Source organism: Mustela nivalis, assembly GCF_964662115.1.
Source record: "Mustela nivalis genome assembly, chromosome: 11".
In the NCBI taxonomy this organism is placed as follows: Eukaryota; Metazoa; Chordata; class Mammalia; order Carnivora; family Mustelidae; genus Mustela; species Mustela nivalis.
The window spans coordinates 2,253,176-2,279,093 of NC_139030.1; the positions used below are offsets into that span (position 1 = coordinate 2,253,176).

The 25,918-nt window shown below is 37.9% G+C and overlaps 1 pseudogene across 1 annotated transcript; it reads right to left on the bottom strand.

Annotated features, from left to right (window-relative positions):
- Positions 1-23,020: 23,020 nt before the first annotated feature.
- On the bottom strand, positions 23,021-24,220 carry LOC309844211 (hsc70-interacting protein pseudogene; annotated as a pseudogene). The gene has a single exon. The product of its transcript is annotated as a hsc70-interacting protein pseudogene (transcript).
- Positions 24,221-25,918: the final 1,698 nt, after the last annotated feature.

The window sequence follows — 25,918 nt, forward strand, 5'->3', positions numbered from 1 at the left end:
CATCATCACTAGCCCTCAGGGAGAGACAAGTTAAAACTGGGTATTTACCCCAAAGATACAGATGTCGTGAAAATAAGGGCCATCTGTACCCCCAATGTTTATAGCAGCAATGGCCATGGTCGCCAAACTGTGGAAAGAACCAAGATGCCCTTCAAGAGAATGGATAAGGAAGATGTGGTCCATATACACTATGGAGTATTATGCTTCCATCAGAAAGGACGAATACCCAACTTTTGTAGCAACATGGATGGGACTGGAAGAGATTATGCTGAGTGAAATAAGTCAAGCAGAGAGAGTCAACTATCATATGGTTTCACTTATTTGTGGAGCATAACAAATATCATGGAGGACAAGGGGTGTTAGAGAGGAGAAGGGAGTTGGGGTAAATTGGAAAGGGTGGTGAATCATGAGAGACTATGGACTCTGAAAAACAACTGAGGGGTTTGAAGTGGTGGGAGGGTGGGGGGTTGGGGTAACAGGTGGTGGGTATTATAGAGAGCACAGATTGCATGGAGCACTGGGTGTGGTGAAAAAATAATGAATACGGTTTTTCTGAAAATAAATAAATAAATTTACTTTAAAAAAAAGATAGCTTATGGTCTCTCTACCCTTTCCTCTCTCTTCTCAGCCCTATAAGTTGAGTACCAGTCTGCTGAGGACTTGCAAATGACAGTGGAAGACAACACTATATTGTAAATTACTCAAAGCCAGCTAAATTTATTTTGATGTGCTTTTTATTATCTAGATCCAATCTGTTGATTCCTAGCTTTGATTTTGTCTCCAAATCTTTGGTTTTTGGAGATGTAGCCAGACTTCCTTCCTTGATGCTGGACCTGATGTGTGAACCTGACTTCAGTGTCCTGCCTCCCCTTCCTACTCTTTTCCTATCCTTGGTCAGTAACTGGTGTCTTCCTGGGAAACTGCTTTTCTTTACAACATCATGATGCTGAATGATCACTTTGCTTGGGAAATGGGTTTGTAACTTAATTTTGCAGTTTGTGGATTGGTCTTATTTCTCTTTCTTGTATTCAATTTTTAATATTATAGAGTATGCATAGTCAAGAGTGGGGGAAGAGAGCTGTGCATTTGTTTCGATTGGCAGGGAGCTTGCATGTCAGCTTTTGTTTCAAAAGCCCCAGCAAGTGTTAACAGTGTGTGCTTTCTAAAACAGAGGTTCTTTTCAGCTGTAAGGAGAAAAAAACAAAAACAAAAACAAACAAACAAACAAACAACTTCAACTTGTGTGAGCACAATGGGGGTATGTTGACTCATGTTAATTGAGAAATCCACGGAGAGACATGGCTCAATCCAGGAACCTAAGATACTGCATCTTACTCTGAATTTCTCTATTTCTTGGTCCTTTTATTCTTTGTTGTTTTTATTCTCATTATGCAGGTGGACTCTTCCAAGTAGTGGGTGAAGATAGCTGTTTGCTTTCCCAGATTTATTTTCTTCAATATATCCAATTTCCCAATTCTGGCAAAAAAAAAAAAAATCAATTATTTTTGTGACTGGCTCCAGGTTGGAAATGATATCTATCTATCTATCTATCTATCTATCTATCTAATCTATCTATCTCTATCTGTAGATAGAGATAGAGATAGAGATAGAGATGATAGAGACAGAGATAGAAATATCTCATTGTGTTCAAGAAAATGCAGTACACCTATGGTGGAATACAAAGAAAGGATGTTTCTCACTCAGACTTTTTGCTCCAGTGGGGCCTTATCTAGTCATTTCTTTTATCAACAAAATGATGAATTTATATAGAATTTCAGTTGCCCATGCTTTTTATCTCTACAGCCACTGAAGTTCCAGAGAGAGGAATTATCTTTCCCCAGCCACCTAGAGATCCTAGATAACCATGCTAGCCCTTTTGCTGCGGCCAAAGAAGACACCATGGGCAACTTGATTGTAATGTCATTAATCACACTTTCTATGACAGCTTGTATCATCTGTCAGTATCATCAGCACCTTCATTAAGAGGGAGAACTGAGTATGATTTTCTTTAATCTAGGTTATAAACAATCTTAATATCTATGATTTAAAAATGACTTTGTGTTTAAAGAGTTTGCAATCATACATGTTAGCTACTGCAAAGAAAAGCAAAAACATTGGGTGGTTGGCTCCCATCAGAAAAAAACAAGCACATTTTCACAGAGTGCCAGGAAACCATTTTTATTTGAATTTCAACATTGTTTCACAGATGGTCTGTTAGTCTGATGCATTCATTAGAGGTGTGATTTTACACAAGGTTCCCTATTGCACTGTGCCATTGCTTAAGTGGTTTCTTCCCCATTCCCTCAAAAAAAAAAAAAAAAAAAAACAAACAAAAAGGACATATTAAGATCCTCAAAAATAACCTGCCATAGAGCTAGCTTTGGTTTCCTTGTGTGAGTGTTCTCACATAAGGATGCATCTCACATAAGGATGCATCTTTTTCTAAGAATAAGATACTTACTGCTTTACATTAAATGATGTATAGATTATTTATTACCTTTGTTAAAAAGCCAATTTACTTCTCAGTGTTGGTAATTGAATCTGAAGCCTTGCCATGCATCATCAGTCCATGTCTTCAAGGAAAAACAAGAGATGATGTGCAAACTGAGGCTCCAAGGCACCCACAAGAGTAGAGACACTTATAACTTATATTTTCTGCATTTCTCATTTCAATTAGCAAAACATGTCTATTTCTTACTTTCTTCTATGTTAATCTCCCCCTAATAAACAATCTTGTTGCATCCTTCAGTAGGGAGAATACATCATATAGATGCACCAATTTGCAATAGCTGTCATCCAGAAAACTGAATCACAGAATAAATAACACGGATGTAATAAACAGAACTGGAGGCCCTTTTATGGGGAGTCACTTTATGGTGTGTGTGTGTCTGTGTTTGTATATATATCGTGTTATTTCTAACAAGACATTAACATGGCTAAGAGGGCTGTCAGCTGCTGTAAACCTTATAATGGTTTGCTATTTGTCTTTGCTACAAGAGAAACAGAAAGGCTTCTATGCGACTACATTGGGAAAGCACATCCTAGTGACAATTTTCATATGTTAAAAAAGACCTTAATGTAACTGAAAATTTTTGATGGACAGTGGGTCCATAGAAGGTTTGTCTTTGTAACTGTTTTATTTCCAGTAACTTGTAACTGAAATATTAAACAGAGGAAGACAAATTTCATCTCTTCCTGCTTACGTTATCTTTAAAAGGAAAAAAATGGGGACAATCAGTAGGTTCCAAAGTGTAGAAGAATGATAAACTGTAATTTCTTTGAAACTAAACACATTTCTTACATTCTTAGTGCCCCAAGCCTGGCCAAGTTAGGCCTCCCAAACTCAGGACAAGTATTTAAGGACAAATGATGAGTATTCTAGAAGTTTCAAGACCAGTCTATTAGTCTGAGAATTAAAGAAAAAACTGTTAGAAGCTTGAAAAATGCATGTTGAACATGAAGTGGACTGGCATGGCCCAGGAAGTGCTGTCCTCACTTTTGGCCCTGTGCTTAAGGTGGTAAACTACTGCATGTAAGGTGGCAGCTGTAATGGGGCACATGAAGGACCACAAGTCAGAACTGAGCTTCTGTCTCAGGGATACTGCCCCCTAGCTATGAGAGTTTGCACAAATAGTCTAACCTCTGGCTTCCTATTCCTCTTCTGGATAGATTAGGCTAAAAATACCTCATCCTTCTGGCTCACAGATTATAGAAGACCTGAGGAAATGATGCTATCAGAGTGATTTAGAAAATCAGGGTGGTTTGGGAAAATATAAATTCATAGGCTAATGAAAATCATGCATTAAAGAAAAGCATTTAGAAATTTAAGAGCCTTAACAAATACCATATAGTTGGGCTCCTAAGCATCTACCACCTATGATCTAACTTTCTCCGATCCAGTTCTACTTCCAACCTTGTTGTGGGAATAAAGTTGAGTCCGTCTTTGGAAACTTCCAAAAGTTACCAGTTACTAGTTACTTCCTAGTTACTTCCTAGTTACTAGTCTATGGAATGGGGGCAATAATAACTTATCTTGTGATATTATAAAGATCAAGTAAGATAAGGTATGCTGAGTGCCCAGCACATAGTAGGCACATGTAGATGCTGTGTAAGTTAGTACACTCTAAGCAGAACAAAACATGAATGCATTGGTATAGAGGGTTAGCAAAACATTTTTATTACTTCAGCTGTGTTTTCTCCCTGCTCATACTTGTATTGTTCCTTTATTATTTCCTCCCTGTAAGCACCTGAAAGTCCCACCAGGAGTGTCTCTGTGGGAGATCAGTCTTATTCTGAATCAACCTCTCTGTAATTCCCTTGGGTTGTTAGATTATGGTTAGTGGAGATCAGGAAGCTCACTCAGGGTTTGCTGTACAACTGTCATGATTACAGAGGCCATACAAGCTTAAACAATGTGGGATTGCTGTGAAAAGAAGACCTTTGATCCCTTTTCCTTGAAAGGGTGGCAATTCTAGTCAGGCTGAGAAGATGCATACCTGGTTAAGGTATTCTAACCTCTACGCGTGGGAGAATATTCTTAGGGCTGTGTTATTCCTTGAAAACAGTATGGGGATGAACAGCCAAGATCTGGGGAAAGTGCTAGGTTCCATGAAATAGGACTGACTTTCAGAGACCCAGAATCCCCCTGTAGAACAGAGAGGGGTATAGGTATGTCTATATACTTATGATATGAGTTTGGTGTGCTGTGTAAGTGAATGCATGTGTGTGTGCTGTGTGCATGCTTGCAGGTTTGAAGATCTATAGAGCTTTCTGCTCTGGAGGAGAAAGTGGAGGTATCTCAGTTGCTTTTTATCTCATTTCTGGAGTCAGGTTCACTGGTACAACTGAAGAGAAACAAATCAGTGGCCCAGAAAACCAAGGAGAAGGAGTAGTTTTAATTTCAGAGGAAAAATGCTAAGACATGAAAATCATGAGGGAGATAAACGGGCAGACCCAAAAGACAGATCTGTCAGATGCAAAATAAAAGATGGAGAAGGAGAAGGAACAGATGGGGAAGAAGCAATGATTAAACACATAGTAGAGGAAATAGTCACTGATAAGAAGAAAAGATGTTCATTGATTAAAGAGGCTGGGTTTTAGGCAAGATGGATACCTTTCTCAATAAATATCTGAAGTCTAAAAATAAAAGGAAACTCATTAATTCAGACTGCAATAGTTACATACTAACAAAGGAAAATGGATTTTTTTTTTTCTCATCTGGAACAGTGGAAAGTAAAGGACAATGCAAAAACCTTACAGATCAGTGAAGAAAATAGATTAAAAACTCAAAAACCATCCATCTAGTTCTGACACCATTCTCTAACCAGGCCAGAAAGAGAGGCACTTATGGATGCTCAAGGATCCAAAAAAGGAATAAGGTAGAAATTGTCACATATCTGGAAATGAGTAACTAAATGGAATGCTTGTCAGGAGCTACATATAAAATTATATTCAGATTTAAATTTAGAGTCTTATATGTCTTGATTATTAAAGACTGATAATACAGGAACCAAGAACACATATTAAAGGTAAGAACAAAATATAGAAGAAGTAAAGAGAGAAAGTTGATTTAAAAAAAAAAAAAAAGGGAGGAGTCAAGATGGCGGAGAAGTAGCAAGCTGAAACTGCTTCAGCTAGCCGGAGATCAGCTAGATAGTTAATCTAAAGATTGCAAACACCTGAAAATCCATCGGCAGATCGAAGAGAAGAAGAAGAGCAATTCTGGAAACAGAAAAACAACCACTTTCTGAAAGGTAGGACCGGCAGAGAAGTGAATCCAAAGCGATGGGAAGATAGAACCCGGGGGGAGGGGCCGGCTCCCGGCAAGCAGCGGAGCAACGGCGCACAAAATCAGGACTTTTAAAAGTTTGTTCCGCTGAGGGACATCGCTCCAGAGGCTAAACCGGGGCGAAGCCCACGCGGGGTCAGCGTGGCCTCAGGTCCCGCAGGGTCACAGAAGGATCGGGGGTGTCTGAGTGTCGCAGAGCTTGCGGGTATTGGAACGGGAAAGCCGGCTGCAGAGACAGAGCCGACAGTAAGCTCACAGCTCGGTGTTACGTTGAACCGGTCGCAGGCTCGGTGAGCTCGGAGCGCGGCTGGAGGTCAGGCAGACAGGAGTAACTGGGCGCTGTTCTCTGAGGGCGCACTGAGGAGTGGGGCCCTGGGCTCTCGGCTCCTCCGGGCCGGAGACCAGGAGGCCGCCATTTATATTCCCGTCTTCCGGAACTCTACGGAAAGCGCTCAGGGAACAAAAGCTCTTGAAAGCAAACCCGAGTGGATTACTCACCGCGGCCCCGGGTAAGGGCGGTGTAATTCCGCCTGGGGCAAAGACACTTGAGAATCACTACACCAGGCCCCTCCCCCAGAAGATCAACAAGAAATCCAGCCGAGACCAAGTTCACCTACCAAGGAGTGCAGTTCCAATACCAAGGAGAGCAGCAGAATTCCAGAGGAGGAGAAAGCCAAGCCCGGAACTCATGGCTTTTTTCCTGTGACTTTTTTTAGTCTTGCAGTTAATTTAATTTTTTCTTTTTCATTTTTTTTTTTTTTATTCTCGCCTTCGGGTAAATTTTTTTTTTTTTAACTGTTACCTTTTTCTTTTTTAACGATTTTTTACTAGGTTATCTAATATATATATTTTTTCTTTTTTACATTTTTCTCAGGTGTTTTCTTTTTTTAAAAATTCTTTTCTTTCCTTTTTTATTTTCTTTTCTTTTTTCTTTTTTTTTCTTTCTTCCTTTTTGAACCTCTTTTTATCCCCTTTCTCCCCACTCACAATTTTGGATCTCTTCTAATTTGGTTAAAGCATATTTTCCTGGGGTTGTTGCCACCCTTTTAGTATTTTACTTGCCCCTTCATTTACTCTTATCTGGACAAAATGACAAGACGTAAAAATTCAACAAAAAAAAAAGAACAAGAAGCAGTACCGAAGGCTAGGGACCTAATCAATACAGACATCGGTAATATGTCAGATCTAGAGTTCAGAATGACAATTCTCAAGGTTCTAGCCGGGCTCGAAAAAGGCATGGAAGATATTAGAGAAACCCTCTCGAAAGATATAAAAGCCCTTTCTGGAGAAATAAAAGAACTAAAATCTAACCAAGTTGAAATCAAAAAAGCTATTAATGAGGTGCAATCAAAAATGGAGGCTCTAACTGCTAGGATAAATGAGGCAGAAGAAAGAATTAGTGATATAGAAGACCAAATGACAGAGAATAAAGAAGCTGAGCAAAAGAGGGACAAACAGCTACTGGACCATGAGGGGAGAATTCGAGAGATAAGTGACACCATAAGACGAAACAACATTAGAATAATTGGGATTCCAGAAGAAGAAGAAAGAGAGAGGGGAGCAGAAGGTATACTGGAGAGAATTATTGGGGAGAATTTCCCCAATAAGGCAAAGGGAACGAGCATCAAAATTCAGGAGGTTCAGAGAACGCCCCTCAAAATCAATAAGAATAGGCCCACACCCCGTCACCTAATAGTAAAATTTACAAGTCTCAGTGACAAAGAGAAAATCCTGAAAGCAGCCCGGGAAAAGAAGTCTGTAACATACAATGGTAAAAATATTAGATTGGCAGCACACTTATCCACAGAGACCTGGCAGGCCAGAAAGAGCTGGCATGATATTTTCAGAGCACTAAACGAGAAAAACATGCAGCCAAGAATACTATATCCAGCTAGGCTATCATTGAAAATAGAAGGAGAGATTAAAAGCTTCCAGGACAAACAAAAACTGAAAGAATTTGCAAAATCAAACCAGCTCTACAGGAAATATTGAAAGGGGTCCTCTAAGCAAAGAGAGAGCCTACAAGTGGTAGATCAGAAAGGAACAGAGACCATATACAGTAACAGTCACCTTACAGGCAATACAATGGCACTAAATTCATATCTCTCAATAGTTACCTTGAATGTGAATGGGCTAAATGCCCCTGTCAAAAGACACAGGGTATCAGAATGGATAAAAATACAAAACCCATCTATATGTTGCCTCCAAGAAACTCATTTTAAGCCCGAAGACACCTCCAGATTTAAAGTGAGGGGGTGGAAAAGAATTTACCATGCTAATGGACATCAGAAGAAAGCAGGAGTGGCAATCCTTATATCAGATCAATTAGATTTTAAGCCAAAGACTATAATAAGAGATGAGGAAGGACACTATATCATACTCAAAGGGTCTGTCCAACAAGAAGATTTAACAATTTTAAATATCTATGCCCCCAACGTGGGAGCAGCCAACTATATAAACCAATTAATAACAAAATCAAAGAAACACATCAACAATAATACAATAATAGTAGGGGACTTTAACACTCCCCTCACTGAAATGGACAGGTCATCCAAGCAAAAGATCAGCAAGTAAATAAAGGCCTTAAACGACACACTGGACCAGATGGATATCACAGATATATTCTGAATATTTCATCCCAAAGCAACAGAATACACATTCTTCTCTAGTGCACATGGAACATTCTCCAGAATAGATCACATCCTCGGTCCTAAATCAGGACTCAACCGGTATCAAAAGATTGGGATCGTTCCCTGCATATTTTCAGACCACAATGCTCTAAAGCTAGAACTCAACCACAAAAGGAAGTTTGGAAAACCCAAATACATGGAGACTAAACAGTATCCTTCTAAAGAATGAATGGGTCAACCGGGAAATTAAAGACAATTGAAAAAAATCATGGAAACAAATGATAATGAAAATACAACGGTTCAAAATCTGTGGGACACAACAAAGGCAGTCCTGAGAGGAAAATATATAGCGGTACAGGGCTTTCTCAAGAAACAAGAAAGGTCTCAGGTACACAACCTAACCCTACACCTAAAGGAGCTGGAGAAAGAACAAGAAAGAAACCCTAAGCCCAGCAGGAGAAGAGAAATCATAAAGATCAGAGCAGAAATCAATGAAATAGAAACCAAAAAGACAATAGAGCAAATCAACGAAACTAGGAACTGGTTCTTTGAAAGAATTAATAAAATTGATAAACACCTGGCCCGACTTATCAAAAAGAAAAGAGAAAGGACCCAAATAAATAAAATCATGAATGAAAGAGGAGAGATCACAACTAACACCAAAGAAATACAAACTATTATAAGAACATACTATGAGCAACTCTACGCCAATAAATTTGACAATCTGGAAGAAATGGATGCATTCCTAGAAACATATAAACTACCATAAATGAACCAGGAAGAAATAGAAAGCCTGAACAGACCCATAACCAGTAAGGAGATTGAAACAGTCATTAAAAATCTCCAAACAAACAAAAGCCCAGGGCCAGACGGCTTCCCCGGGGAATTCTACCAAACATTTAAAGAAGAACTAATTCCTATTCTCCTGAAACTGTTCCAAAAAATAGAAATGGAAGGAAAACTTCCAAACTCATTTTATGAGGCCAGCATCACCTTGATCCCCAAACCAGACAAATATCCCACCAAAAAAGAGAGCTATAGACCAATATCCTTGATGAACACAGATGCAGAAAATACTCAACAAAATAAAAGCCAATAGGATTCACCAGTACATTAAAAGAATTATTCACCACGACCAAGTGGGATTTATTCCAGGGCTGCAAGGTTGGTTCAACATCCGCAAATCAGTCAATGTGATACAACACATCAGTAAAAGAAGAACAAGATCCATATGATACTCTCAATAGATGCTGAAAAAGCATTTGACAAAGTACAGCATCCCTTCCTGATCAAAACTCTTCAAAGTGTAGGGATAGAGGGCACATACCTCAATATCATCAAAGCCATCTATGAAAAACCCACCGCAAATATCATTCTCAATGGAGAAAAACTGAAAGCTTTTCCACTAAGGTCAGGAACATGGCAGGGATGTCCATTATCACCACTGCTATTCAACATAGTACTAGAGGTCCTAGCCTCAGCAATCAGACAACAAAAGGAAATTAAAGGCATCCAAATCAGCAAAGAAGAAGTCAAATTATCACTCTTCGCAGATGATATGATACTATATGTGGAAAACCCAAAAGACTCCACTCCAAAACTGCTAGAACTTATACAGGAATTCAGTAAAGTGTCAGGATATAACATCAATGCACAGAAATCAGTTGCATTTCTCTACACCAACAGCAAGACAGAAGAAAGAGATATTAAGGAGTCAATCCCATTTACAATTGCATCCAAAACCATAAGATACCTAGGAATAAACCTAACCAAATAGACACAGAATCTATACTCAGAAAACTATAAAGTACTCATGAAAGAAATTGAGGAAGACACAAAGAAATGGAAAAATGTTCCATGCTCCTGGATTGGAAGAATAAATATTGTGAAAATGTCTATGCTACCTAAAGCAATCTACACATTTAATGAAATTCCTATCAAAGTACCATCCATCTTTTTCAAAGAAATGGAACAAATAATGCTAAAATTTATATGGAACCAGAAAAGACCTCGAATAGCCAAAGGGATATTGAAAAAGAAAGCCAACGTTGGTGGCATCACAATTCCGGACTTCAAGCTCTATTACAAAGCTGTCATCATCAAGACAGCATGGTACTGGCACAAAAACAGACACATAGATCAATGGAACAGAATAGAGAGCCCAGAAATAGACCCTCAAATCTATGGTCAACTCATCTTTGACAAAGCAGGAAAGAATGTCCAATGGAAAAAAGACAGCCTCTTCAATAAATGGTGCTGGGAAAATTGGACAGCCACATGCAGAAAAATGAAATTGGACCATTTCCTTACACCACACATGAAAATAGACTCAAAATGGATGAAGGTCCTCAATGTGCGAAAGGAATCCATCAAAATCCTTGAGGAGAACACGGGCAGCAACCTCTTTGACCTCTGCCGCAGCAACATCTTCCTAGGAACAACGCAAAAAGCAAGGGAAGCAAGGGAAAAAATGAACTATTGGGATTTCATCAAGATCAAAAGCTTTTGCACAGCAAAGGAAACAGTTAACAAAATCAAAAGACAACTGACAGAATGGGAGAAGATATTTGCAAACGACATATCAGATAAAGGACTAGTATCCAAAATCTATAAAGAACTTAGCAAACTCAACACCCAAAGAACAAATAATCCAATCAAGAAATGGGCAGAGGACATGAACAGACATTTCTGCAAAGAAGACATCCAGATGGCCAACAGACACATGAAAAAGTGCTCCATATCACTCGGCATCAGGGAAATACAAATCAAAACCACAATGAGATATCACCTCACACCAGTCAGAATGGCTAAAATCAACAAGTCAGGAAATGACAGATGCTGGCGAGGATGTGGAGAAAGGTGAACCCTCCTACACTGTTGGTGGGAATGCAAGCTGGTGCAGCCACTCTGGAAAACAGCATGGAGGTTCCTCAGAATGTTGAAAATAGAACTGCCCTATGACCCAGCAATTGCACTATTGGGTATTTACCCTAAAGATACAAATGTAGTGATCCAAAGGGGCACATGCACCCGAATGTTTATAGCAGCAATGTCCACAATAGCCAAACTATGGAAAGAACCTAGATGTCCATCAACAGATGAATGGCTCAAGAAGATGTTGTATATATACACAAAGGAATACTATGCAGGCATCAAAAGAAATGAAATCTTGCCATTTGCGACAACATGGATGGAACTAGAGCATATCATGCTTAGCGAAATAAGTCAAGCAGAGAAAGACAACTATCATATGATCTCCCTGATATGAGGAAGTGGTGATGCAACATGGAGGATTAAGTGGGTAGGAGAAGAATAAATGAAAGAAGATGGGATTGGGAGGGAGACAAACCATAAGTGACTCTTAATCTCACAAAACAAACTGAGGGTTGCTGGGGGGAGGGGGTTTGGGAGAAGGGGGTGGCATTATGGACATTGGGGAGGGTATGTGCTTTGGTGAGTGCTGTGAAGTGTGTAAACCTGGTGATTCACAGACCTGTACCCCTGGGGATAAAAATATATGTTTATAAAAAATAAAAAATTAAAAAAAAGAACAAAAAACGACTAAGTGAAATTTTAAAACAAGAAAAAATAGTTCTATTTTCATTTGTTCTTAAAGGTCAACAAAATACATGACCCTATATATAAAAATTAGACTATATAAAGAGATATCATATAGCTTAACCTTTAAACCATATGCAATTTTGGTTATTTATATTATGCCACACTTACTCTCAGTGTGGTCATCAGACCCGAAAAAATTCATTCTTAGGTCCTCCAGCCCCTAGACCCATGGAATCAAAATCCTTTGAGATGGGATGAAGCAACCTGTGGTTTAACAAATCTAATAGGTAATTCTGAGCACCCTTAAGCCTGAGAACCACTATTATACCAGACCACAGAAAGTGTGAAAACTCCCTGTGGCTGGTACATTACATTGTCCTCTCTCTCTGTTTGTTGTCTATCTATCATCTTTCACTCTATCTATCATATATCTATTTATCTAGCTATCTATCATCTATCATCTATCTGTCATCATCTATCTATCAATCATCTATCATCACCTATATATCTATCACTGTATCTGTGTTTAGTTATCTGTCTTTATCAATCTATATCATCTCTTTATCCATCTTTTAATTTTAGGTATGCAGATTGCACAAGTTCCTAACTCCTAGAAATTTTTTTAAAAATATTATTTATTTATTTATTTGAGAGAGAGAGAGAGAGAGAGAGAGAGGCATGAGCAGGAGGATGGCCTAAGGAAGAAGCAGACTTCCTTCCACTGAGCAGGGAGGCCAGCTTGTGGCTATATCCCAATACTGGGACTCTGGGATCATGACCTGAATGGAAGAAATGGTAAAGTGCCTGATTGAGCCACCTAGGTGCCCTAGAAATTTTTTTTTTTAATTTGAAGATGACTCATGCTCCTCCACCATCTTTGGTGTGGGTGTTGAATTTTATGAGGTAATTTCCCAAATATGTTGAGATGATCATATGATTTTTCTTCTTTATTTTGATAATATTTATTATCAATATCCTATAAATAATATAATATTCAATATATAACATATTAATATTTATTATATTAATACTTTTAATATAATAAATATATAAATATCTATAATGTATTCATCTATTAATATATCACATCTATTATATATAATATTATTCTGATAATATGATTTTACATTAAAATGTTTTATTCTTGTTGAGCCTGGGTAGCTCAGTCAGATAAGTGGCTGACTCTTGGTTTTGTCTCAGGTTGTGATTTCCAGATGGTGAGATCAAATGCTGTGTCAGGCTCTGCACTCAGCAGGGAATGTCCTTCAGGATCCTCTCTCTCCCTCTGCCCCTCTTCCTGATAAATAAAAAAATCTTTAAAAAAATGTTTTATCCTTGTGACGCTTGGGTGGCTCAGTTGGTTAAGTATCTGATTCTTATTTCAGCTCAGGTCATGATTTCAGGGTTGTGCTTAAGATTCTCCCTCTCCCTTTCCCTCTCCTCTCCCCCACCCACTTGCATGGGCACTTTCCCTCTCTCAAAAAAAAAAAAAAAAAAAAAAAGGAAAAAGAAGAAAAGAAAAAAGAGTTTTATTCTTGTCTTAAAACTTGTTTGATCATGATTTATCATACATTTAAGGTTTTTTAAATTTTAATTCAATTAGCCAACATATAGTAGATCATTAGTTTCAGATGTAGAGTTCAAGAATTCATCAGTTGCTTATAACACCCAGTGCTTATCACATCACACTCTTTAATGTCAATCATCTAATTACCCCATCCCTCTACCCACCTCTGTTCCAGTAACCCTCAGTTTCTTCCCTATGGTTAAGAGTCTCATGGTTTTATTTGTCTGATGAAGTTCTTTTTTTTTTAATTTATTTTTAATTTATTTTCAGCATAAAAATATTCATTATTTTTGCACCACACCCAGTGCTCCATGCAATCCGTGCCCTCTATAATACCCACCACCTGGTACCCTGACCTCCCAACCCCCAGCCCCTTCAAAACCCTAAGATTGTTTTTCAGAGTCCATAGTCTCTCATGATTCACCGCCCCTTCCAATTTACCCCAACCCCCTTCTCCCTAACTCCCCATATCCTCCATGCTTTTTGTTACAAAACAAAAAAAAATATACAGTGGAAAAAAGACAGTCTCTTCAATAAATGGTGCTGGGAAAACTTGACAGCTATATGTAGAAGAATGAAACTCGACCATTCTCTTACACTGTACACAAAGATAAACTCAAAATGGATAAAAGACCTCAATGTGAGACAGGAATCCATCAGAATCCTAGAGGAGAACATAGGCAGTAATCTCTTCGATATCAGCCACAGCAACTTCTTTCAAGATGTGTCTCCAAAGGCAAAGGAAACAAAAGCGAAGATGAACTTTTGGGACTTCATCAAAATCAAAAGCTTCTGCACAGCAAAGGAAACAGTCAAGAAAACAAAGAGGCAACCCACGGAATGGGAGAAGATATTTGCAAATGACAGTACAGACAAAAGGTTGATATCCAGGATCTATAAAGAACTCCTCAAACTCAGCACACACAAAACAGACAAACATGTCAAAAAAATGGGCAGAAGATATGGACAGACACGTCTCTAATAAAGACATACAAATGGCTATCAGACACATGAAAATATGTTCATCATCACTAGCCCTCAGGGAGATTCAAATTAAAACTTCATTGAGATATCACCTTATACCCGTTAGAATGGCCAAAATTAGCGAAACAGGAAACAACATGTGTTGGAGAGGATGTGGAGAAAGGGGAACCCTCTTCCACTGTTGGTGGGAATGCAAGTTGGTGCAGTCTCTTTGGAGAACAGTGCGGAGATTCCTCAAGAAATTAAAAATAGAACTTCCCTATGACCCTGCCATTGCACTCCTGGGTATTTACCCTAAAGATACAGATGTCGTGAAAAGAAGGGCCATCTGTACCCCAATGTTTATAGCAGCAATGGCCATGGTCACCAAACTGTGGAAAGAACCAAGATGCCCTTCAACGGATGAATGGATAAGGAAGATGTGGTCCATCCATATACACTATGAAGTATTATGCCTCCATCAGAAAGGACGAATACCCAACTTTTGTAGCAACATAGACAGGACTGGAAGAGATTATGCTGAGTGAAATAAGTCAAGCAGAGAGAGTCAATTATCACATGGTTTCACCTATTTGTGGAGCATAACAAAAAGCATGGAGTATATGTTTACATTTATTTTAAATATTTGCCAAAGGATAGATTTGCTGAGTAACATGGTAGCACTATTAATATGATTAAATGTACTTTTGGCTATTTGCACATATTTCTTGGATGAATGTCTATTGAATTCCATTGCGCAATTTTGAAAAGTGTGTTACTTGTATTTTTGTTATTCAGTTATTAATTTCACTCAATTTCCTTACCAGATGTAGAATTCACAAGTGCATTTTCCCATTACAAGAGTTGTTTTTCTTTACTTTGTAGATAGAAAGGATGACCTGAACTAATGTGATGAAGGTTTACTCCTAAATTTTCTCCATAGAGTTTTATAATTTTAGCTCTTACATTTAGCTCTGTCATCTATTTAAGTTCATGTCTGTGTATAGTGCAAATAGAGAGTCCAAATTCATCATTTTTCAAGTGAAAATCCAGTTGTCCCAGTATTGTTAAGACTATTCTTTCATATATTGATTTCTTTCCCCCTTTCCAAGATTAAATTGATCTTGATATATGAATTTATTTCTGGAATCTCAATTTTATTTTATTTATCTATATATGTCTATCCTTATACCACACTATCTTAGTTAATATAGTGTTTTTATTAAGTTTGAAATTAGGAAATATGAATCTTCCAAATTTATTCTTTATCTTAGTCAATATTGTTGCCAATTTTGGTCCCTTGTGTTTCCTAATTTTAGGATCAATTTGTCAATATATGCAAAAAAATGAAAATGGGATTCTGATAGGGATTTCATTTAACCCATGCATAAATTTGTAAACTATTGCCATTTAAACAATATAAATTATTTTGATCCATGAACATCAATTTGAATCTTGAACATCCAAGAATGAAATCTTGTCATTTGCAATGATGTGGATGGAGCTAGAGAGTATTGTGCTAAGTGAAGTAATTCAGAGAAAGACAAATACCATAAGATTTCACTCATGTGTAGAATTTAAGAAAAAACAAACAAACAAACAAATGAGCATAAGAACAAAAAAAAAAAAAAAGAGAGAGACAATCCAGAAACAGTCTTAATAAAGAAGAAACTTTGGTTTCTTCTATCAGAGGAGAGGTGGGGGGGATTGGGTGAAATAGATGATGGTGGCTTAACCAGGTATTATATGTAAGTGTTGAATCACTACATTATACACCAGAAATTAATGTTACACTGTACGTTAACTAACTGGAATTTAAATAAAAACTGAAAAAAAACCTTTAATTTTTGTGTATTAATCTTGTATGCTGCAGCATTGTTGATCTCAATTATTAGTTCACTTATCTTTTTAATAGATTGTTTAGGATTTTCTATAAGTAAGGTTATATACTTTTTTTGTTAACTAATTGCCCTGACTAGAACATCTAGTGCAATTGTGAATAGAAGTGGTGGGAGTAGACATCCTTGTTTTTTTACCCAATCCTACAGAAAAGGCGCTTAATCTTTCACCATTAAGTATGTTGTTTACTGTGGGGTTTTTGTTGGTGCCTTTTAACAGGTCAAAGAAGTTTCCTTTTATTCCTAGTTTTTGTATGTTTTTGTTTATTTATTTTTATTTTTTCAGTGTTCCCAGATTCATTGTTGATGTACTTAATTTTTGAGTTTTTATTCATTTAACTTTTTAAATCATGAAAGGCTATTGGATTTTAGTAAATGTTCTTTGTTTATTGAGATAATCATATAATCTCTCTTATAACTGATTTGCATATATTAATCCCACTTTCTCATAGTGTATAATCCTTTTATGTACTGCTGAATTTTATTTCTACTATTTTGTAGAGAATATTTTTGTTTATATTTATAAGGGAAATTGATCTGTAGTATATTTTTCTTGTGATGTCTTTGTCTGTCTATGTTATTAGAATAATAGTGGCTTCATAGAATGAAAGGTAAGTATTCCCCCTCCTCCACCTCTTCCTCCTCCAAGAAGAGTTTGTGAAGGATTAGAATCAATTCTTTCTAAAGAGTTTAATAAAAAACACAATTGAAACCATCTGGGACTTAGTTTTTCTTTGTGGAAAATTTAAAAAATTACTAGATAACTCTCATACTGGGTACGGATCTACTTATATTTTGACAGTTTATATCTCTATGAACATGTGTATTTCATCCAAACTATAGAAGTTGTTACTGTATGGTTTCTTACACTATTTCCTTATTTGTCTAAGGTCAGTAGTTACAGACTCTCATTCCTGATTTTGGTAATTTAATTTCTAGTCTTTTGTTCTTAGTCATGTAGCCAAATGTTTGTGAATATTGTTGACATTTTTTAAAAACAACTTTTTTCCCCTACTGTTTTTCTGTTCTCTATTTTATTTCCTTTATTATGTTTACTATTATCTTTGATCTGCTTGTTTTGTGTTTAGATTACTGTTACTTTCTAGTTTCCTTTTTCATTATTTTATTTTTTTTTGGTATTTTATTTTAATTTATTTTATCTTATATATTTTTATTTTTTTATTATGTTATGTTAGTCACCATATGGTACATCATTAGTTTTTGATGTAATGTTCCAAGATTCATTGTTGACATATAAAACCCAGTGCTCCATGCACCAGGCTTACCCATTCCCCCACCACCTCCTCTCTAAAACTCTCAGTTTGTTTCTGAGTCCACAGTCTCTCATGGTTCAGCTCCCCCCCTTTGCCCCCCCCAACTTCAATTTTCCCTTCCTTCTTGTAATGTTCTCCATGCTATTCCCCACAAGTAAGTGAAACCATATGATAATTGACTTTCTCTGCTTTACTTACTTTACTCAGCATAATCTCCTCCAGTCCCATCCATGTCGATACAAAAGTTGGGAATTCATCCTTTCTGATGGCTGAGTAATATTCCATTATGTATATGGACCACATCGTCTTTATCCATTCATCTGTTGAAGGGCATTTTGAATCTTTCCATAGTTTGGTGATTGTGGCCATTTCTGCTGTGAACATTGGGGTATATATGGCCATTCTTTTCACTACATCTGTGTCTTTGGAGTAAATACCCAGTAGTGCAATTGCAGGGTCGTAGTGTAGCTCTATTTTTAATTTTTTGAGGAACCACACCATACTGTTTTCCAAAGTGGCTGCACCAACTTGCGTTCCTACCAACAGTGTAAGAGGGTTCCCCTTTCTCCACATCTTCCCCAACATTTGGTGTTTCTTGCCTTGTTAATTTTTGCTATTCTAACTGGTGTAAAGTGGTATTGCAATGTTAACAAGGATATAACATTTTCCTGATTGGCTTAATTTGAATAAAAAAAATAAAATGAAATGCAAATATATCTTGAAGAGTTAAAAAGTTCAAAAGGTTCTGTGCAACAAAGGAAACAGGAGAGTGAACAGGCAACCTGTGAAATGGGTGAAATATTTGCAAAACACATATCCAAAAAAGGGTTAATATAATATATATAATGGAATATTATTCAACCTTAAAAAGGAAGGAAGCCCTGACATTTTCAATGACATAGATTTACCTGAAGGGTATTATTATAAGTGAAATAAGACAGACAAATATTCATGATCTCTCTTAGATAATGAATCTAAAATAGTCAACCTCTTACAGTAGAGAGTAGAATGTTGGTTTCTACTTGACAGGGTAGTGGAAAGCTGGAAATATGAAATGAGATGTTGATTAAAGGGTAGAAAGTTTCACTTAGCAAGATTAGTGAGCTCTGGAGATCTAACATACCGGCGTGGAGATGATAATTAACAGTTATGTATTGCATACTTGAAATTTGCTAAGAATATAGATCTTTAATTAAATCCCAACACACACAATGGTAAAGTTATATAAAGGTGATGAATAAGTTATTTAGCTTGCTTATAGTGTAGTGTATATATATATCAAAACATCAAGTTTTATACCTTAAATATGCATAATTGTTGTATTTCAAAGACATATCAATAAAACTATTTAAACATACCTCTTGAGGGAAGAATAAACATAATGCCTTATAGTTTCCTCCAGAAAATCTAATACTTAGGCTTCCTTTACCTACTCAGCTCCAAGTTTTAAGATTCAAATCCATTCACTTTTATTTTATTTTTTATTTATTTATTTATTTTGTGTTATGTCATTCGCCTTTAAACATGTCATTAGTTTTTGATGCAGCATTCCAAGATTCATTGTTTATGTACAACACCCAGCGGTGTTGTACACCATACGCTTCTAACTAAGTCAAATCTGCATGTCCACATCTTGAATGAACAGATGTCCTACAGAGGGCAGAAGGCTTATTACTCCTTGGAATGTATTTCTCTGAGGTTTCTTTGCATCTCCATTTCTCTGGTATATTTTGAAAATATACATTGTTTTGCTTTATCCTCTCTCTTTCTCTCTCTTTTGTTTTTATTCGTTACAATGGGAAGATTGATGTTATTCTCTCATACATCCTAGCCACACTTGAAAGATTTTCTCATGTGACTTTTTGGATGAATTATCTCCCTCTCTTTCCCCCATGCATAAAATTTTTTTTGGGAAATACTTTTGCCTGATACTGGGACAGGCTTGCAGTGTCAAAAGGCATGGGGAAGGTAAGACCTACAAAAGTGCCAATAAGTCATATCCATTATTTGGGCTTATTTTGTTTCATTTGAAGCCAGGAAAAGAGGGCTCACCTTCTGCCCCCAGGTAACTTCTTTATATCACTAAAAGATAGAATCAGAATGATGCCTGTGTGGCCAGTATCTCAGTTTCCCCATGTACTGGATGAGCTCCATGGACTTTGTTATTCCATGTGCTGAAAAAGGGAAAGATCTGTAGTTGAGAACATACCTTAATGCTACTTCCTTAAAAATGATGATGAAAAATGACACTCACTTTATTTGGTGGAAAGAAATTAGAATCTGTTTAGCAAACATGACCCACAAACTGATTAATGTCATAGGCAATGATTCTTTTTCTTTAGGGCACGGTTTTATTTCAGTTGCCATTGAATCCTGCTGTAATTACATTCTTTATTTGATTTAAATTATATGACAAGGTCTCAGAGGCTGGAAATGCCTACCTAGTATTACACAGAAAACAAGTGGCAAAGCCAGTTGTCTAAAATCTGGGGTTCCTGACGCCCACCGTAAGGCCATATTCCATAGACATTTTAGAATGACTCCTGTGTTGCCAGGAACCATGTTAGGGCCTATTACACTGGCATTCTTCTCCCATAGATATTCATCCCACTCTCAGATCCTCAAAGGCAGAGAAACTTGTGTTTCTTCCATTCTACTGCCTTAGTCCAGTGTCTTCTACCTAGTAAGCACTTGATTGGGGTTGGGTTTAATTAGAATTGGGCTCCTCAGATACATATGTTCTAGTTCTAACCCCAGGAACTCAGAATGTGCCCTTATTTATTAATAGAGTCACTGAAGATACAATTAGTGAAGTCACGTAATAAAGTTGTGTCATTAGTAAATTGTGGTGTGGCTCATCTTCCTGTAATTGAGCCTAAGTCACTAGAAAGGGCCCTATTAATATGGATGGTGTCTTTATTAAGAGGGGGAATGTGGACATAAAGATGGGCTCACATAGGGGGAAGGAAATGTGAAGAGATATAGGGAGAAACCTAACAGAGGCCAGTAGGAGAAGCCTGGGACAGAGTTTCCCTCCCAGCCTTAGAAGGAACTGAACCTGCTGACATCTTGACTTCAGATTTCTAGTCTCCAGAGCTGTGAGACAAATTTCTGCTGTTTAAATTTTGAAAAATTATAAGACAGGTAGAGTTTTTACTGTTCTACTGTGACAAATGGAACCTTTAGCACCTAGAAAGCAAAATTAAGGGAGAACAATAGCTAAATTACGGAAACAGCCCAAGTGTCCATTGACTGATGAATGGATGAAGAAGAAGTACACACACACACACACACACACACACACACACACACAATGGAATATTAGCCATAAAAAAGAATGAAATCTTGCCATTTACAATGGAGTAGATGGAATGCTAAGCAAAATGTCAGTCAAAGAAAGACAAATGCCATATGATTTCATTCATATGTAGAATTTATGAAACAAAACAAGTGAACAAAGGAGAAAAAAGAGAGAGGGAGAGACAAACCAAGAAACAGAGTCTAAACTATAGAGAATGAATTGATGGTTACCAGAGAGGAAGTGGGGGGTGGAATGGGTGAAAAAGTTGATGGGGATTAAGGGGGTCACTTATTGTGATGAGTACCAGGTGTTGTATAGAATTGTTGAATCACTATATTGTATACCTGAGACTACTTTTACACTGTATGTTAAGTAACTGAAATTTAAATAAAAGCTTAAAAAAAAAAGAATTAAGGGAGCATAAGCAACCATGCCCCTTTTCTTATAGGAACCTCCAGATTGTGAGTTGATAATTCTGTACCTTTTCATTTTATGGCAACAGAAGTTTACTGAGCACATAGTATGTGACAGACAATTAGCTGGGAATACAAAAACAACTTATGATGCATTCATGAAAAAAACAAAAAAGCTCCAGTGTGAGAGGTACATGAAAATGCTGTTAGAGCCCAGAAGAGGAAAGTCAAAGAATTTCTGGGAGAAAATACCTAGATCAAGTCTTGCAGGATAGGTGGAAATCAGTCAAAAGTAGGGATGAAAGAATGACACAAAGCCAAAGCACTGAGCTGTGAAACAATTTATTCCCTTACATTTTCACTGTGGACAGATACATAGACACAGCCTAATCCCCCAACTTCACCCTGCCTGTAACCTCATGCTTAGAACCTCCTGTTTGGAGACTTAGCCAAATACTTGGATGGTATTCTGTAAAGAACTTTACCTTTGCCCCACTCCCAGCTTGTGTCATGTGTGACAAACAGATGGGCAGGAGATCACATGAAAACAATTGAATATCTGCTTATTTCAGGGGATTTGCACTCATCCTGAAAAAGTGCAGAGAGAAGTAAATTTATGCTTTATGTATTGCATTGATTGGGGGATGGGAGGATGGAGAAGAGAGGAAAGAGAGAGAGAAAGAAAGAGGTTGCATTTGAAGAAACCATTAAAATCAGACTGAAGTGTGAAGTCTTTGCCTGTCCCTGAGGCTGTGGAGTGAGGGCAGGTTTAGAGAGGCAGGTGAGTGCCAGAGTAAGCATTTTGGCTCCTGTGGGGGAACACTTAACGTTGAACACTGGCTGCTTGGGAAGGCAGCTTGTTGGGGAGGAGAGAGTTGCCAGCCTGCTTCAGTAGCAATGAAAACTGCAGCTCATTTGAACTAGAAATGCTAACAGTTAATGAGGGATGAAAACATTCTGGCAGCCCTGGAGCTGACTGTTGCTCTGCTCAGGTGCATGTAGCTGAAGGGGCCTCTCAGCTCCCTTGCCTGGTTCAGAACACAGAGTGCAGTGTTCTTAGGTTTCTAGTCTTTAGTTCAATGAGGCCCAGAGATCAGCCTGTTTTTCAGACCCTATTTCCCTCTGACAAATTGGACAAGTGCAGGGGTACAGGTGTAAAGGGCATTGAAATGACTTGATTATGTGATTCATAATCATTATTTAATTCATAATAGTATGCAACCCTTATCTGACTCCACACTATTTCAGAGAGAGCACACAAACATCCTAGTGATTTCACTTCTAGGTATCAGTGCTAAGGAACATACTAAGTATGATTAATAGACAAGAAAAATGTTTAGTTCAATTTTTTTCCCTTTTAATATGTTTTTAAATATTTTTAAGGTTTAAAAAGTGTTTAAAGTTTGTAGTTCCTAGTAGGAAAACATTATCTGAATGAATACCCTAATGGCAAACCATTGTAGAATGTTTCAGTTGCATGGGGAGCAGAGGGGTAAGGATTCTCTTCACAGCACCCCAGCTTTCTTCATGAGAAGGTCGGAGGTACACTGGTTTGTATTACTGCGACATCCATTAGGTGATCGAAGTTGCTTTTCCTTCAGCAAGGGCTTTATTTGTCAAGGGCATTATGCTTGACTTCCAAATTTGGCTGACAATTTACTGAGGAGATTCATAACCTTTGGGTTGCTCTGATATTTTGACATATCCGCTGGGTTCTGGGCCACATCCTGGAAGGCCACCATAACTTCTGGATCCTGCATGGCTGCAAGAACTTCCGGATCACTAAGAATTTCATTGAGCCAGGCATTCCTGCCATCCCAGGCATCCCCCCTGCCAATCCAGACATTCCTCCAGGAAAATTACCAGGCATTCCCCCAGGAAAGCCACCTGCGAAAGAGCCATACTGAGCTCCTGATTGTCGTCTGGCTTCTTCCTCCCTCTGGGGTCTCTTGTGTTCTTCCCGAGCCTTCTTAACCCTTTCTATTCTTTCTTTGATCTCTCGCTCTTCACGTTTTCGCTCGTATTTTCTCCGATGTTCAGCAATTTTCTGGGCCCTCGGTTGAACTTCTTTCAGCATCGCACTAGCATCTTCATCATAATCCAGCTTGCAAGCAAGGGCAAGATCATGTGCTGCTTCTTCCCAATGGTCCAGAAGTCTATGTGCTTTCCCGCACCACTTATAAGGCTGAGCTGAATCAGGATTTATTTCAATACATCTGTCACAGTCTCGAATGGCAGCATTTGGCTTCTGTAACTTGATGAAGACACTGGCTCTCTTGGCATACAGAATGGCCAAGCAGGGATTTAGTTTGATGGCATCTGTGAACAAGTCAATGGCTTTCTGTAGTTCACCATCATTTAGGGCATCAATGGCAGCCACTTTTTTATCATTTGCCTGATCCATCATTTCCTCGGTTATCTCTGCATTTTCATCTCCCATTTCTTGAGGGGCATCGGTATCTGGTTCAATCACACCTTCATTGTCAATTTCTAGATCACTCTCCTCACTTGATGGTTCATCTGTCTTTATGTTTTCCTCCGCCTTCTTACTATCTGGTTTTTCTTCCTTGATACTGTCTTCTGATTTAGTTTTATGAGTGGCAGGTGGTATTTTACCCCCCATGCTCTCCACCCACTCCCGCAGGAAACGCATTTCCTCAGTGTGCAGAACACTCGGATCCTGCTTACACATTTTCACGAAAGCCCGAAGCTCGTTCACTTTACGGGGGTCCATGGTCCAGAGGCAGTGGCAGGCGGCAGGCGCGGCTGGGGTTGCGACCCGATTCCAGGCGCGGGTACTAGCTCAGCGTGATCGTGTAGAAGGGGGCCTGTTTAGTTCAATTTTTAAAATTTAAATCAATCTAATACTCAAACATAGGAGAACAGAAATATAAAATAAGTAAGATAATTCAATAAACTTTAAAATTATAAAGTTATGATAAACATGTTAAATACCTTATTGACACTGGAAGTTTTCATGAAATAATACAAGGTAGAATATTAGGATACAAAATTATGAGTATATATTATGTTTTTAACTTTAAAAAACAAATATATAAAAGGATTGCTGTCAACATATTAACAGGGATTGCTTCTGAGAGCGGGACTGATGATTTATGTTTTCTTACTTATGCTTTTCTGTGGCTTCAAACTTTTCTATAAGCATATATCAATTTTATTGTCGGAAAAACAACCATAAGCAACATTATAAAAGCCATGTAAGGTGATATACTGACCATCGCAAAAAGATAGGAGGTTGTAGCTCATTTGGTGAGGTGATGCTATACTTTATAGGTCTTAAAGGAAGATAGTTGTGTTAAGGTGTCTCCTTCCAGGAACATAATTTTTATGATAGTTGTAAGATAGCAAATTTACTTATCTGCCAAGTAAAATCTGTGCATTAGTTTTCAACTGATGGATAACAAGTGACTATAAGCTTAATGGCATAAAAAAATATATCTCACAGTTCTGTAGGTCAGAAGTCTGGGCCAAGCATGGCTAAGTTCTAGGCTCATACTCCTGTGGGCTGAAATTAAGATATTGCCATGGCTCTAGTCTCATCTGGAACTGAGAATCTTCCTCTAAACCATGTGGTTGTGAAAAGTTCAATCTTGTAGCTATAGAACTGAGGTTCCTCTTTTCTGGCTGTCAGTCAGCTGGGGACTTTTTCTCAGCTCCTAGAGATCCCTTATATCTTAAGTCAGCAAATTAAAATGTCCCTTATGCTGAATCCTTCTTATGCATTGAACCTCTTTTTCAAGGACTGTCTTTTAAGGACTCATCTGATTAGGTTAGGTCCAAAAAGGATAATTTCCTTTTCTTAAGGTCACTTGATTTGGAGTCTTAATCACACCCATGAACTCCCTGCATCAGTGTTTGACTGAATGGCAAGGAGATTGCTCTCTGGAAATCTTGGGAACAATTTTAAATTCAACTACACAGGGTAATGGTGTGGGTCTATTCTGGAAGTTGCTGCCTTTCACTATCCATTTTCTGTAGGTGCTGTGCATGAATCCAAAGCAGGTCAATGAAAAGTAAGAGTTGAAAATATTGGATGCCATTTGTTGAGTACATTCTGTGCATAGGTACTTTAAATAGTTTAAAATAGTGCCATAGGTAGACTATTTTCATAGACTGAATGAGGAAGGGTCCTTACATTTCAGATCCTTACATTTCAGAGACTTTATACATGTGCAAGATCACTCAGCCTGTAAACAACAAAGTTGGAATTCATATGCAGTCTCCCTAAGACATCAGTAAATATGCTGTGTTTTCAGACTGAGTCACTGAGCCAGAAGTTGAAATAACTGAATTACTTCCCAGACCCTAGCACCCTGAAAAACTTAGTGCAGTTTTGACAAAATCACGTGTCTGTGGACCCACATTTCCAATGCCTCCATAAGCAGTCAGCAAATTTCAATCACAATGTCTACTCCCTGAAGCTTTTGGACTCAAGATTCTTCTCTGTGCAGTGCTGGAGGATGCCCTTAGCTGGGGAATAACTGTAGCCCTTCGGGTAGTAA